This window comes from Pan troglodytes, chromosome 6, assembly GCF_028858775.2.
Source record: "Pan troglodytes isolate AG18354 chromosome 6, NHGRI_mPanTro3-v2.0_pri, whole genome shotgun sequence".
In the NCBI taxonomy this organism is placed as follows: domain Eukaryota; kingdom Metazoa; phylum Chordata; class Mammalia; order Primates; family Hominidae; genus Pan; species Pan troglodytes.
In genome coordinates this window covers 31,273,067-31,289,757 of record NC_072404.2, presented here as the reverse complement: position 1 = coordinate 31,289,757, position 16,691 = coordinate 31,273,067, and the positions used below count along the sequence as shown (strand labels likewise).

The 16,691-nt window shown below is 40.9% G+C and overlaps 1 long non-coding RNA gene across 1 annotated transcript in view; it reads left to right on the top strand.

Moving 5' to 3' along the window:
• Positions 1-16,691, top strand: part of LOC134810525 (uncharacterized) — a 381,944-nt gene that overhangs the window by 263,667 nt on the left and 101,586 nt on the right. The window lies entirely within an intron of this gene.

The window sequence follows — 16,691 nt, the reverse complement described above, 5'->3', positions numbered from 1 at the left end:
GTTCACTAAACTCCACCATGTTTTGCGAAGTCCTTCTCTCTGGCCTTCCTGGTTCCCATCTCTGCCCTCTCCCATCCATTCTACATGCTCACAACAGTGATCTTCCTGAAGCACAGCTCAAGCCAGGTCCTGCTGCCTGCAGAAGCAAGTCTGCAAGCTCAGGCCCCTGTGTGCCTCTTCAGCCGAATCTCCTACGCCTCTCTCCATGCACACTCTGCCACAACCATCTGCTCTCTGGTCCCTGTACAGCCCTCACACCTTCCCTGTTCCTCGCATTTGCGTTTCCCAACTTCTCCATCTGAACACCCTTCCTCCCCTAGTCCCACTTGCAGCCCTTACATGTGTACTTGTATCTAATAAACACTCACAGAATGCTTGCAATATGCCAAGTACTGTTCTCAGTACATCCTGTGTATTAACTCATTTTATTCCCATCCCACCTCTAAGTAGTAATTACTGCTATTATCTCCATTTTAAAGATAAGGAAACTGAGTTGTAGAGTTACTCAAATTTGTCTGCTGCCTGTTCCAATACTATTCAAATGTGAGGCTTCAGGTTAAATGCCATTGTCCATAAAGCATTCCTTATTATTCTGCAATGAAATAGCAAGAAAAATGAGGTAAAGGAGGAGGAGGAGAAATTCTTTTTTTAGTGATAACTCTATGCTGGACATTGTGCTTTGCAATTAGTTTGAATCAAATATTTTCATCCTGACCACAAAGCTATAAGTCAAGTAGTATGATCTCATTTTTTTCTGGTGGGGAAACAGGCTTTGCCTGTTTAAGTGCCTTGTTCAAAGTCAAATAGCTAGTTTCTAAGTGGCAGAAAAAGGAAATGTCCCTGCACTTTGGATGCCCCTTGCTGTCCACTATATGATGTAGTGTGTATATATATACAGTGTATATATTTTATATATAGTGTAATAATGTATTATACATGAGGTGTGTGGGTGTGTGGGTGTGTTTGCTGTGTATGCATGAATTTCCCTGTGTGTGATGGTTAATCTTATGTGTCAGCTTGACTGGGCTAAGGGGTGCCCAGATGGCTGGTAAACATTATTTCTGGATGTGCCTGTGACAGCATTTCCAGAAGAGATTAGCATTTAAATCAGCAGACTTGGTAATGAAGATCTGCCCTCGCCAGTGTGGGTGGGCCTCATCCAATCCATTGAGGGTTCAAATAGAAGAAAAAGGCACAGAAATGTTGAGCTCTTTACTTATCTTCTTGAAGTGGGACATCCATATTCTCTTACTGTTGTATATCAGAACTCCCAGTTCTCTGGCCTTGGGACTCTGGGACTTATACCATCAGCTCCCCTGGTTCTCAGGCCCTGCAACTCAAACTGAATTAGACCACTGGCATTTCTGGTTCTCCAGCTTGTGTAATGCATATGATGGAATTTCCCAATCTCTATAACCACTTGAGTCAATTCCCATAATAAATTTCCTCAGATATATGTGTGTGTCTACATATCCCCTGTTGGTTCTGTTTCTCTGGGGAACCCTGACTAGTACACTGTGTTAGATTGCATCATCATTCCCAACTATTTGCTGCCTACCCTGCAAGAAGCTCATGCATCCCAACCTGTGGCTCAATGCCATGCTGTGCTTCCCTGTGGGAAAGAACATTCATGCCCCTTTCCCATCAGGCTTTGCCACATGAATTGCTTTGGCCAATGAGATGGGAACATACCCTTTAGTTGCCATCACGATGCCTGTTTTCTTTCCCTGCTTTCTTTCTTCTCCTTCTGATATGTAAAGCATGTTCCAGATAGAGGTTGTTCCTTCAGCCTGATTCTCAGAATGAGATGAACACACCAGCCGATCTGCAGGCAATATGAACATGACTGAGAATAACCCTTTACTGTAAGCCACTGAGATTTGAGGATTGTTTGCTACTACAGCATATCATATGGAAAGCTTAGCTGAGCATGGAGGCTCATGCCTGTTATCCTAACACTGGGAGGCTGAGGTGGGGAATCACTTGAGCCCAGGAGTTTGAAACCAGCTGGGGCAACATAGTAAGACCTTGTCTCTAGTTTAAAAAAAATCCAGGCATGGTGGTGCACCCCCATAGACCCAGCTACTTGGGAGGCTGAGGCAGGAACATCACTTGAACACAGGAGATTAAGGCTGCAGTGAGCTATGATCACACCACAGCACTCCAGACTGGGCAATAGAGTAAGCCCCTGTTTCAAAAACAAACAAACAAACAAATGGAAGCTGGTTTATAAACTCCCGCTTTAGACAATAAGCACTTTGAGGGCAAAATTTCTGATTCCTCTCTTGTACCCTCCCTTTCCACTCCCCATCTACCCATCCATACCCAATGTGAACTTTTGCTTCAAAGGTTTCAATAAATATTTGCTGAATAAATAAATGTAACTGCATGAAATAAAATAATGTGGTAACAAGAATAAAAAGCCCAATGCCTATTCGAAGGGTGGCTTACAGTTCACAGAAGCTTTTCACATGCCTTTCTCATTCGATCCTGGTAACAGCACTAGGAGGTGGATCCTCTCAACGTGACTCTTTTGCAGGTGAGGAAATGGAGGTTCAAAGAGGCCAAAGGGCTCATTCCTGGCCACAGAGCCAGTGAGGAAAAGATCTCTGTCATTGGACCTCCAGTCTTGGTCTGTGTGTGTATGTGGCAGGGGGGTGTAATGGTTGGGGAGGAGAAGGCGGGAGCACCACTTAGACAGGGAGCTGTCCTATTGCTGGAGTCAAGGGACAGGCCTCTAATAACTCAGCAGAAGTGAGAGGCTGGCATTTACTTTGAGATTTAATTCATTTCCCATCTCTTGCATTAGACCAGAGGTCAGTAAACTTTGTCTGTAAAGGGCTAGATAGTAAATATTTCAGGTGTTAAGTGCTCAATGTTGCCATTACAGCACGAAAGAAGCAACATATACGCCAGTGAGCACGGCTGTGTTCCAATAAAACTTCCTCTACAAAAAGAGGCAGTGAGCTGTATTTGGTCCTTGGCTTGCATAGACCAAATACAGCTATGCAAGAAGCTGTATGTATTAAGGGCATAAGAAATATAAGGATTATGGGGTGAGCTGGCCAATTCTAACTGTACTAGAGCAGTTAAAGAAAGAAAATGATAGGCTGAAGGTTTAAAATTCTCATTTTATGGCACAGAGAATCAGAACATTTCTTTAACTCCCTTAAGCTAAGTCTCTTTTGCACGTAGCCTCACGGCTGATGTGGTCATCAGTCAGAAGCAGAGTCTGGTGCTATAAACAGCTGAATTACAATGTAGGTTGAATGAACAACTTTGCCACTTTTCTTATGACAAAGTTGGGACATAAACTGGAAAAAAGTGAGACTCCCCCAGAACACAAATGGGGCCTCTGTTAATGATTCTGTTGACTGAATACTCCATATCTCCAAACCACCTGTTTGCCTTCTGACTGACAACGTACCTGGTGAGACAGCAAAGCTGTGTTTTACTCGTGGTCTTCCAATGAGAAGAGTGTGGCCTGAAGGTTATGTATGTAATTCCCAAAGTGCCCATCACTCTCTCTGTAGTCACACCAAGCCATTTGCCATTCCCCATAATGCCATATTCTTTCAAGGCCGCACTCCCTTGCCTGCTCTATTTCCTCTGCCTGCACGTTCTTCTCACTCCTCTTCTCCATCACAGGAAAGCTACAGTCATCTCCTGCAAGGCCTTGTCTGGTGTCATTTCTATGCTGTTGTCCTCCACTGGTGTCTAACTTGTACTTTTATCCCATAGTTGGCTATATTACCAATAATCTTTATTGACCACATAGAATTTGTTATAACAATGATGAACCTGTTAGCTATTAAAACTATGGATATTAGCCACAATCAAAAGACAGTTTGAAAATAGGGAGATACATTTTATTCACGAAAAAGTGCATAACTTCAGCCTATGGCTTAGTCATTGGTCAGTTTTCATCAAGATTAAAAATTTATCTGGTATATTTGTTAGAAATAGGTGGGCTTAACACGCACACATGCACACACACACATACAGTCGTGGCTTAAACCCAGAAGAGTTTATTCTCTAACATAAAATAAGTTCAGAAGTAGAAAGTCCAGGTCTGATGTCATCAGAGACCCTCTAAGCTTTTGCATTTTTGTTTTAATATGTGACTTTGCTCCTCAAAGTCCAATGACCCTCCCCACCAAGAGAGAGCAAAGGGAAAGAAATCAGTGGAGCACATTCCCTAGGTGAGTCAATCACCTTTAAAGAATTTTCCCTGAAGGTCCCCACAACAATCTCCTTCTCGTTGGCCACTCACATAGCCATATTGAACTGCAAGGAAGCTGGGAATCATAATCTTTAGTTGGACACATGCTGCTCCTATTCAAAAGCAGTGCTCTATTAACCCATAAGAAAAGGAAAAGGATTGTTGTGTAGTGTGGGGAAACTAGGCTTAATCTAACCTCACAGAGGAATGTTGAAGAATGTGACTCATCATATGTGGTATGTGCTAGGTACACTGTCAGGGATAGCCACAGGAGACACTGAGGGAGAATTATGAAAAACAAGATGTCAGAGCAAGCCTGATGGGGAATTATAAAAAAAACAGGATGTCAGAGTAAGTGCAATGTACTACTGATGCAAAGGGAATATCTTCTGTTTACTGAAAGTAGGGGGATATGTAACAATTGTATTACATATTTAATTTCATATAAATAGAAAAATCTACAGCTTTGTAGTCATCTGCTGGCTATCGGCATACACTCAGATACATATTTGTTTTGCTTAAAAATAAAATCATCCAGTTCTATATTTATGAATTGGCATATGCCCTTGGGTCTCAATATCTCCTTCCTTCCCTCCCTTCCTTCCTCCCTCCGTTCCTTCCTTCCTTCCTTCCTGCATCTGTCCTCCCTCCTTTCTTTCTCTCTCTCACTTTCTTTCCTAATGGTAGGCAACTCACGACTTGTGCCATAAGTGATATTGAACAGATGGAGCTGGTCTCTAGACAGAAAATATCTCAATTCTGACTCTAGTATTACACCACTGTCAATGGGTCTGTGAGATAATATCTTTTCTCGGAGCTAAAAGTGCTCAAACACTGCCCAGACATGGGCCATGTGGCCAAACATTTGGTGTTAGTTCTGAAATTCATAGATTGAGATCCAGAATTCTAGGGATAGTGTGTCTTCTGTGTGGGAATTTTTAGCATAGTCAGTACTTCTTGAAGCTTTTCCACCCTCCTATTCCATAATGCAGGCAAATCTGAGATGGTATTCCAAGAGGAATAGAAATGTAAATGCAATCTCAAACACACATAAATCTGTGACTCACTTCTGAAATTGTGACTTGTTTAACAAAAGCAAAGAAGAAAACAACAACAACAACCTAGCAACAACTAAATAGCTAGTTATTTGACATTTATAGTTGAGGATATTGGGAAATAAATTCAAGTTGCAGTCGTTAAGTGTTTGATCCACATCTTTATTTGACTCAGCTGGTATGTGAAAAGAAGGAATGATGGTCAGTGTTCTTTTAATTTTCCTTCATTTTCAAGTACAAATGATTTGGATGCTGTGCCACATTAGTAAGAACAAGTAATCCTATGACTCTGGAGGTGAAAAATAAAATATCTCAGAACCCTTTAGTTCCCATTTCATTATCTGAAGTATCAATTAAATAAAACTTTTTGACAAATTTCTACCACCTAGCTATATGAGGTTTTCTTTTTTAATTGTGATACCCTCTTTGTTTTCACTGCTGACAAATATCTCAATAACTGACCATGATTAACAGCCAAATAGAACAAGATCAACAATCTCAATCACATTCTCTTTCAACGTAGAATAATCCTGGCTTGCAAATTTCACAGTACAGATTCTATTAATGAATGGAAAAATGGAAGATTGTATATAAACTTTATTTTCTTCCCTTTGTACTAGAAATTACCCAATCTGTTGCAAGTGAATTTACTTTTTTCCACATTAGACAAGCTTCTCAGATGTCTTACAGGCTTTATAAGCACATACAAGAGTCTTGTTAAAATTTTCAGTCAACTGAGCAGCATTTGATTCACACACCGCAGGTTGATGCCTCTGTTCTGTCAGTAAGTACATTCAGTAAATGTTGGCTTCTTCCCTTTGTTCTAAACAATGTTGTGGCCTCTATTATTGTCGGTAAATTGGCATCATTATCATTAAGCACCAGACAGGGAGCCCTTGATCATTAAGTATCTATTTTCTTGGAACGTGTATTTTTTTAATGCCTTCTGTTTAATTTCCTTTTCCCATCTTTCATGTCCCTCTGTCCACACAAGCTGAATGAGGTCTTGGTTTACATATTGTATCACAGTCATAGTTCACTGATGCCCAGGAAGTTGAAGCTTGTTAAGCACTGCATTGTTCATTTCAATGTGCTTACTCAAAGTCTCTACGACACGTCTGCCATGGGAATTGCTACTTAAGTGTTCGGAGCACATCCAGAATTAGGCCAATGGAATCACTTGGAAAAGCCCCCTTTCCTCTGTCTCTTTCACTCAAAACACCAGAACCCACGACTTAGGGACAGCCTTGATCCTTGCTGCAATGACGTCATGGAGGCAGAGCTACAATAGCAAGCAGGTGCCACATCTGTCCACGAAGACCTTGGTCATAGAAAGGGGGCTTGGCTCACTCAAGATATTAACTTGGTACTTTTCATCTTCACTCAAATGCCTTTGGGGGGAAAAATACTGAGCCAATCCTGAATAATAAAATGGTAATAAAAATGAGAATCATTATCGTTGGAGTCTCTGGATTCGATTCTCTGCAGGAAGTGCCTTTGAGGAAGAGCCAACATTCCAACCTCTACCTTTGTCCTCCTCCCACCCCCCCTTGTCAATGCTTTGATGTTCACGGAGGAAATCCTTTACGGGGGCCAGGCCTTCTCCCATTGCATTCCCCCAAAGCCCTTATAATAAGAGCAAGCCCTTCTGTTTATATGGTGTTCTTGGTTTAGAAACTGCTTCCACATCCTCGGCCCCACTTCTGCAGGTTGCTCAAGAAAAGAAGCCTTGTGTTCTTTGGGTGCATAGTCAGCTGGATGCCCTGCCCAGACATCTTGCCTGAGGTTGACCAAGTCCACGATTCCAACCTCGTGTAAACTTGGAATTTCCTTGGTAGCCACTAGGGCAATGACTTATCCCTCACCCAGGTTTCTCTGACAGCTTGACTGGCAAGTAATAGGAGCAAGAAGAATCCTAAGGGCCAAAGGGACAAACCAGATGTGTTGAGGCAGGGCCTCTATGCATGGCTTCTGGATTTGCAAACCTGCTTGTTCAAATTTCTAAAATCAGGTGACATCTGCTCACCCAAGGCTACCTGAGCCTGAAAGCAAAGGAGGCTGAAGTCTCTCTGTTTCTATTCATAGGTTTCAACGTCTGTAACTCATTAGCAGCAAAGAGTAGCAGGATTTGGGCCTAATGATTCCTACAGTTCTCCCTGCTTCCCTGTGATCTGGTCCCTCATGCAGTTCTTTTTTTTTTTTTTTTTTTTTTTTTGAGATGGAGTCTCGCTCCATTGCCCAGACTGGAGTGCAGTGGTGCCATCTCGGCTCACTGCAACCTCTGCCTCCCAGGTTCAAGCGATTCTCCTGCCTCAGCCTCCCAAGTAGCTGGGACTACAAGCACCTGCCCAGGCCAGGCTACTTTTTGTATTTTTAGTGGAGACGGGGTTTCACTATGTTGGCCAGGCTGGCCTCGAACTCCCGACCCAATGATCCACCTGCCTCAGCCTCCCAAAGTGCTGGGATTACAGGCGTGAGCCACCGCACCCGGCCGAATAATCTTTTCTTATAAATGAAATTCTTCCCCCCTCCATCCCCAAAGGGGTTCTTATTTGGTGTCAACTAACTTCTAAAACTGTACAAATAACTTAATTTCTGAAAACATACAAGCTCCTTTTAAATTGATCATGGAGCCTTTGCTTAGAAAATGACTTTCTTTTTACATGTGGAGTGGGAGTGCCATGGAGAAGCATCCCTTCAGCTTCACTCAGACATTCTCATTTCTTTTTTCTAGGCAGGCCCTCCAGGAACTCCTAATCTCAGAAGTCACAGGCTTTGTGGCTAGGCTTCTCTCTGCTGGAAAAGACTCTTGGGCCAGACAAGCACTGACAAAACACTTAACTGGATACTGACAGCCAATATTTACTGAGAATTTAAACATGCCAGGCAGTCTCCTAAAATTTCATGTACATCTACATGTACTCTCTGACCTTATGAGGTAGTTATGTCTATTATCCATGCTTTACAGATGAAGAAAAGAAGTCTTGTAGAGGTTAACTAACTTGCTTGAGATCAAAGCTGTGCTCTCTAAAGTGGCAGTGTAGGGCACATTTTGATTCTGTAGCATCTGTGCTTAAACCCTTGGTTTACTGCATTATAGCAGCTTTCAAGCGAATCTTGATTCCCATCTACTGCACTCACCAACCTCACCAGAAAGTCCTGTGACTCATCTTGAAAGGAAGGCTTTTCTTTCTCCTTTATCAACACTGGTCCTGTCTGGCTCCAGGACTTGAAATCCCTCAAGCGATTCCCTGGCACCAGGCTTTCGATCTTGACAGGTGTCTCTGGATATGAATTTGCACATCTGGCATCTTCGTGCCATTTTTATTATTTATTATTGAACTCGTGATTTTTATGAGGCTAAAAGACCTTATGGACAAGAGCTGATTTGTTTCCTCTATTATAACTGCGTCTGTATTTCACCCTTGTGGACTAACTGGCTTGGATGCCAAACCTGTGTCAGTGAATCAGTACCAGCAGATGGAGGTGTGCCCTGTGATATGAAGGTTAGCCCAGTGACATGGTGAGAGGTGGGCTCCGTACTGGCCTTCTCTTGCTGCTATTGAGTGAATGTGCACTTTGGGAATCACGACAAGATACTTCATCTTGACTTAGGAAGTAGCACATCAAGGAGAAAGGGAGGTGTCTCAATTCTGGAGTGTGGGCTGAAAATGGGCTACAGATTATGAACAAGTGTTGCATCTGGTCTCTTTCATATTCCTAGCATGGGCTATACTACCAGAAACCCAGACATTACATTTTATCCAGGGACTCCTGCTCCTGTACTTCAGGCATCTTGGAAATCTTCACATTTTGAGGAAACATAGCTCCCTTGGTCACCAGGCATGCTCCAGAATTGCTGTGACTGGCGTGGTGTGCTATCTGAATGCCTGTTTCATGGGACCCAACTGTTTCTGCAAGCCACTGGGCAATCACTTTTATCTTTCTTATTACTCTCAGTATTTAATATTAGCCATGCTCTAGCTGGAGTGAAAGTGCAACAGAGAATGTCTCTGCAAAGAACCAACTAGGCAAGCTAAGAACTGCTACAGCCTGAAGCTTTCTGAGGACTACACTCACCCATTGACATCTGCAGATCACAAACAGTGTATGGGGGTTTCACTGATTTCTGAGTGAGTGGTTTCGTCAACTCAAAGGCTTTAATTGGATTAAAAGAACAGTTTGAACAATGGGATGTGACATAAGAAAACAGGCAGAGAACCCAAAGGACTGGGCCAGCCCCATTCTTCTGTTCCCTTCCTCACACACATCACCAACCTCCTTTTTTTTCATTTTTCCCCTGATACTACCAGGAAGGTGAACATTATCCCCCAACACACACTTAAAACACAAATCTGTTGGTGTGGCCCTGTGAATTTGGGGCCATTTTGGAGAAACACCAAAACCAAAGTTACTTATCATCCTTTAAACCTTAGGGGACCAAATGCATGTGACACCAGAGAAGAGAGCAGTGATGACAAACGGAGGCTCTGGGCTGCATGTTCCCTGGTCCGTTGCTCATTCTCTCTCTCTCTCTCTCTCTCTCTCTCACACACACACACACACACACTCAGACATACTCCTTCCTAGTTGAATTTGTTTCCGATGTACCTCTTAGTTTAGTAGCTCCATCACTCTTATAAGAGAGAAGTAAACAGCTGTAGCTATAAGTGTAGGTGATGGTATAGGTAAAGGAGCAAAGGTGGGAGAAGTGGATATGGAAATATACAAGTTTTTCTTCACACCGTCACAAAGGTCAATAAGGACAACCAGCTCTGGTCTGTTTCCTGAATAACTGTTAGAGAGAGAGTGGGATTGTCATCTGCAGGTACCTCAAGGAACCAAAGAATCTTTTTCCCCCTTGCGCCTCCCCCAAGTCCTTACTCTGCATAAAACTGTTGCAAACCTAGATCTGAGTGCTCCTGTTTTCTCCAGTTACAGATTCTTTATAGCCCTTTAACTTCTGGGCTGCTAATACTTCAAGAAAAAAGGCCAGTTGCATTAATGGAATGTAGAATAAATAAAAACAAGTTCAGCTGCACAGTGTATTTTCCTACCTGCCAAGAAAGCAAAGTTCATGTGGTTTTCAAAAATGAGATGCTGCATGTTGAAAGTAAGAAACAAGTGTCCGGTCCTTCTCCCAAAGAGGCTGCCTTGTAAACTCTTGCCTGGTCATTAAACCAGAGAGGTCTGTTTTCTCACAGTGAAGTCTTTTGCTCTTTCAATTGCATTTTCTGCCACATCCATGCTATTTTGTTCATGTATAGGGGTCTTTTGTTGAGAAAAAGGAAAGTGGGTTCATGGAAGGTCTCAAATTCATTTCGTATGTGCCCAAAGTCCTTATGGGATAGATTTCATAGGTTCTACAAGAAAAGCAGGACCTTCTTTAGGTTTTCTGGTTCAGTTATTTAATCACCTTCAAATTGAAATAAAAGGAGCTTGTCAACCTGAAACTTTGATACACTTGATTTCTAAAAAAAAAAAGAATTTGGGGACATGTTACGTACAACATGTAGAAATCATCTTGCAAGCATTGGAAGAAAGGATTTTTGATTCCTGTATTGCTTTCAGGATCCCCTAATAAAAACATTGCCCCACTTGTCACACATGTACTCTGTGCATGTATTTAGAGGGTAGATGCTCAACTCCAGCTTTTGCCTCCAGAACTGAACATTGTGCTTATGAGACATTTTGTCAATTATCAGGTCAAAGACAGATTCCAAGTAGTACGTGAGCTGGCTCACCACAAAACAGGAGACAAGACCGCGAGTTGACAAAGCCTCTTGGAGATCCCCTTTCATCTTTCCTACATGGGAGAGGAGGGAGGAGAAGTTGAAGAATATGCCCCAAGGGGACTCAACAGTGACAGTCATAAAAATACACACCCAGCCATATCTGGCTGTGCTGTGGATCATGTCCTTTAAGAGAAAGCCATTGAGCTGGTTAAGGTGGAAGGGTTTAGAGTATCAGGCTCCCTCTTTGCCCCTTGGCTCTAAAGTGAGTAGAAAGGCCATGTCATGCCAAGTTTGGATTCTTCTTCTTTGAAGACAAGAATCCTGGAGAATGCTTTTTGTTCCAGAGCAGTCGTGTTATAGATTCTACCCATTTTCCATGTTACATTTCAAGTACAGCTGCAACCACTCTTTTCCCTTGGTTGTTTTGACTCGGCTAAGAAAATGAAGAAAAATCTGGGAAAAATGTTGTCCATTCTCTGCCTTCAGAACCCTTTTAAAGGCAGGACCATGGAGGGTTAGAGGTAAATATTCTCTTGCTGTATCCTTTTAAAGAAATAGCTATTTTCCAAAACACTGCATGTGAGAGGCAAAGTATCATGCAATTGCTTCCTCCCACCTGCTCTGCTCGCTGCTCTTGATTTTCTGGCTGAGCCCCTATACTACATCTGCAGAGAAGCCTGCTCCCCAGTGACTTTCCTGATATGGGTGTTGAGACTTTAGTTCTACTTGTTTTTTTCTCTTACAAGGAAGTGACTGATTCCAGTCTTGTCTTTATTCATTTATTTTCAAACTTCTCCTAAAAGCAGTACTTATTGTGTTAGGTTGATAATGCTACTCATTATTCTCTTTTTCTAAGCAGTAATCCAGTTTCCTTGCTGAGATAAACCTCTCTCACTCAGACCTCAGAGTTTATCCAGTTCAGCCCAAGATGATTTTCTTATAAGAGCATTCAACTTCTACACGATGCAATTAAGGCTTACTGCCATTTTAGAGGTTTAGGTAATCATCTTCATCATAAATATTGAATAAAGTCCCCTTTGAAGATCTACCTTTTCAAAATATGAGCTATATCCCACATTGATTTCTAGAAAATTCCCACTGACTCATGAGTTAGACACAGACATCAATTTCTGAAGATGGGCCTACATTTTCTCAGTAACCGAGTTTTGCTTTCTTCTTGTGATGCAATGTGGCCCTCATATTCCTAATACAAATTTATGAACTTTGCACTGCTGAATTGATGCTATAAAAACAGAATCATTTTCAGACCAAAGGGCATGTATGTGTGAATTTGACAGCCCTGTGCATCATGTTGCAGACAACAATTTTTCTTAATATCAGCCACTACAACAAAGTTATGTGTGAGTGATGTTGCTATTATATGGAGCCATTGATGGGCAAGCCAAATGCAGTGTGATTTCTCTTCTGGAAATTGCTTTCTCTGCCTCATATGCAACTAGGCACTAAGAAAATCATTTTGACTCTAGCCTCAGGTAGCCCTGCCCCCAATTACGTGTTCTGAAACTTCCAAGGGAAATCAAACTATCCCAGAGAGAAGTCATATATCTATTTTGGGTCACTAGATAATATACGTGATCCAAGTGTTTACCTCTTAATTTTTTTCTTCTTAATTAAAACTCTTGGAAGTTAAATTATTGGCATTTTTGACCATTCCACTGCTTGCCTAAAAAAGCAATTTATAAATTTTTCACCAGCAGCAACCTTAGCAATAACCATTTGGTTTTCAGGGGTGCTTGCTTATTTTGAATGTCATGTCTTGCCCTTTTTTTTTTTAACTTTGCAGGGGGAAATTTAGCATTTGTACTTTGTGTTTAGGGCTCTACATCATTGGAACAAGCTCCAGAAAAGAAGCCAGAGTCCAGAGGAATGAGGAATGATTTACTATTAAACCCATGAAGATGAAAGGGAGAGAGCAAATATAGAATTAATGACTTCACAAGAGTTCAGCCTGACCTGCTCCACAGTTTTGTGGACTTCCCCAAAAAACTGAATGTCACTTTTATCCACTGCAAGCTGCCCTAAAACTGACACCAGGCCTCAATATGGCCATGAATGTGGGTCTCAATCTTTTCTTTCTATAATTCTGAGAAGTAGGGAAAGAGAACCACTGGGAATCCCAAATTATTTTTTCCTGCCTGGCTTTTCTCATTCCTGCTTTTCCTTTGTATGCAATTATTTTTTTTTTTTTACCAAGTTCTTATATATGAGATTCAAAGGCATTTGCTCATTTTCCCCTTCATTGGTTTGCACATTCATTTATTCATTCATTCTTCCAATGGATCGTAGTTGTTTTATGTACCACTATACACAAAACACCACGCTAGGGGCTTGGGGGAAAAGAAAAGCACAACAAGTGAATTGGCAATCTTTTTGCCTTCTAAGACGTTAGAATTTAGAAATATAAATGGGCTTAGTTCAAAAAGACCACATATAAAGCGTAGAGTATATTCGGCATAATGAAAGTTTATGAACAAAATTCTATGGAAATCCCAAGAAGGTAAAACTCTTTCTTGGTGAGAAGTTTAAAGAAATCTTTGAGAGCACTTAGCCTTGGAGTTTGTTTGGCAACATAGAATCATTTTCAAAAAGCAGGGGTGGGCTAAGGGGATCACTAAATAGGAAAGTAGGAAGAAGAGGGCAAGATCATGGAGGGAACTGGAACTTCCAGTTTGACATGAAGCTTAGTGCTCATGCGCAGGTTTAAAGAAGCAGATTGGGGTTTGGCCATGCAGTGAGTGACATTCTGGAGTGTCTGGAGTGGAGACTTATAATGGAGACACTCTTATAAATTTCTTTTAGAATTGTAGACGTTACGAGCTAAAAGGGGTGTTAGAAACCTCAGCCAGGCCATACACTTTACAGAAGGAACCCGAGGTCCAGACAGGTTAAGATACATGTCTGAGATCACAAAGCCAATTAGAGACAGAGCTTGAACGAGAACTCTCATATGTCAGCTTAGATGCAGTAGACCTCATCTAAGTAGACCTCAGATGCAGTAAGAAGAAGATAATAGCCTGAGAAGACAAAATTAAAAGGCAGAAATAAAGCCACACAGCATTTTCCCACAGATTCAGGCTTGTTTTCTCAGATAGGAGAGTAGACCTATAACTAGGATGTGTCTGCTTGGAAGGATTTAGAGTTAAGGGGAGTCAGATGGGGGCTTCAGACCAGAAGAAAGGGTCTCACAGCACAAAGACCTTCTCCTAACCATCTGGCCCTAATGTGGTCTGCCTCCCCACACATAGAGCCCTCTGTGGCCTTCTTTTTGTCTTATTCTTAAGTAGACATGGAAATACAAGGAATATAAACTATTGACAAAAGTCTACTGTTCATCAGAGAATATCCAGGATAAACCCAGAGGAAAATATGACCCTAGAGAATATAGAGAAGAGACACCACTGTTTCTTAGGCCTGGAAGATATAAGCAAACACTTAACTTCTAGTAACTTATGGCTGTAGACACTGTAACATAATAACACACATGCAAATGTAGTACGCATTTTGGCACAGCTGAGAGAAAGACTTTTGTTATCCAACTATTAAATGGTGAGGGAAAAGAAAAGCCAACTAGATTGGATCTAACTAAAATAGGAACAAAAACTTCAAGGTATAATTGTGGCCCTGTCTTGAAAATAAAACTAAACATTATGAAAACTAAGTCTATTGTATTTATCAAAATTTACTTACAATTTTGTAACTACTAATGTGTAGAACAAAGAATGAATTGTGACATTTTATTTATTTTTATTTTTTCTGAGACAGAGGGGATAATTTTTCCATATAGCTCCTTTAGTTAACTGCTGCTTTCTCAGCATTGATCACTAAGAGGGTCATTTTTTGCATAAACATTTGGGGTGTCAGTCTCCCAAAGATCTCTTTTAATCCTTTGATATCCAGACAGTTCTCTATTGGTGTTACTATCCTTCTCTCTTCTACAATTGTTAACTTAGGAAAACTCTTAAGACACTTTGTTGTCAAGGGCTTCCAAAGTTGCAATTCTCTAGCACCACTTTATAACATTTTCTATCTTTATTTGAATTACAGTTTAGTTTTGTAATTTATTTCCATTGTAGTTGCTTGTTTGGATTAGATAGTTCAGGGGCCAGTCCCCAGACCACTGTCACTTAGTGAATTGATTTCAAGTGTACAGAAATTCCTTCTCCCTCATCCTTACCCATTTGGATTTTGGAAGAGTATAGGCAAGTTTATGATCTGAAACTAAAATGCTAGTTGAAAGCCTAATCACGTTCACAAAAATATTCCCATACCTATATACTCTCTGGAGGTAAAGATTTTTATCTCTTTCATATGAGTGAATTTGGGAGGAAATGAGTTGACACTAGCACCGTGCCAATTATGGAATCATGACTCATGTGACTTTGGAAAGAACAATTTCAAGATTAATAATAGAATCTATAATAGGATGCCATAACTTACGTTGTGACTCCATTGGTAAGGACAACAACCAGCTTGTCTGGAGAATGCAGGCCCGTCAAGGGCTTAGAAGTGGCTGGTAGGATTCATGCGCTCCATAAAATTATACCCACTTTGCCACTCCAGTAGATCCAGAGATATACATTCTTTAGGGGAGTGACTTCAGGTCCATGACTACAGAGGGAGGTGGGTGGAGGTCAGTGATGTTAGAAGACTCTGTGTCCAACTGTCATGGTTAATTTTATGTCAAATTTGTGTGTCAATTTTATGTGCCCAGATAGTTGGTGAAATATTACTCTAGGTGTGTCTGTGAGGGTGATTCTGGGTGAGACTGACATTTGAGTCGGTAGGCTGAGTAAAGCAGATCACAGATCATAATAAAATTATTATAAGGATATGGGTACATAAATTTACTGTAAGGAATTAATCAATTCCTTACAGTAAATTTATTATAAGGCTATGTGTACTTAAATTTTTAGAAGGAGTTGGCTTATATGATTGGTTTACATTATATATGTTTGTGTGTGTGTGCATATATATGTATGTGTGTGTACACACATATATACACACGTATATCTTTTGCAGGTTATGTACATTGCTTCTGTTTTCTGGAGAACCTGAGTAATACACAGACTTACAGAGAGTTGGGGTTAAACCAGCCAAGCACTCATAAAAATGTAATACTGAAAAATAGGAGGGAAAAAATAGCAGACCTCTTAAATTGCTGCCTTTTAATCCAACATTTATTAAGTATGTACTATATACCAAGAACTACATCTGATTTTGGCAATCCTTGAGCAGCTGTATAAACTTGACACTATGCTTATTCCAATTTTTTAGTGGTAGAAACTAAGACACAGAGAAGTTGAATAGTTTTCTCAGATTGAATAAGTCATGAAGCTACTGTTTAAATCCATTTCAGTTGGACTTAAGACCCTTCATGCTTAGCTCCAACATTTGTCTCTAGTTTAGAGATGGCTTTCTCAAATACTCCTCCCAACTCATATAATAAACGGAGTTCAAATTTCGCCATGATGTCTCTTGGAACAACTAACACCCTCAACCTGGTTTGGATTCAAATGCAGAAAGCAGTTTTCCCACCACAAAATGTTCATTAAAAACAAACAAAAAACAGTACTTGCCATGTTTTATGCTTCTGAGTATGGCCCATCATAAGGAAGAAGCTGTATAATGCCATCTGTCTTAGTCAGTTCAGGCTGCTGT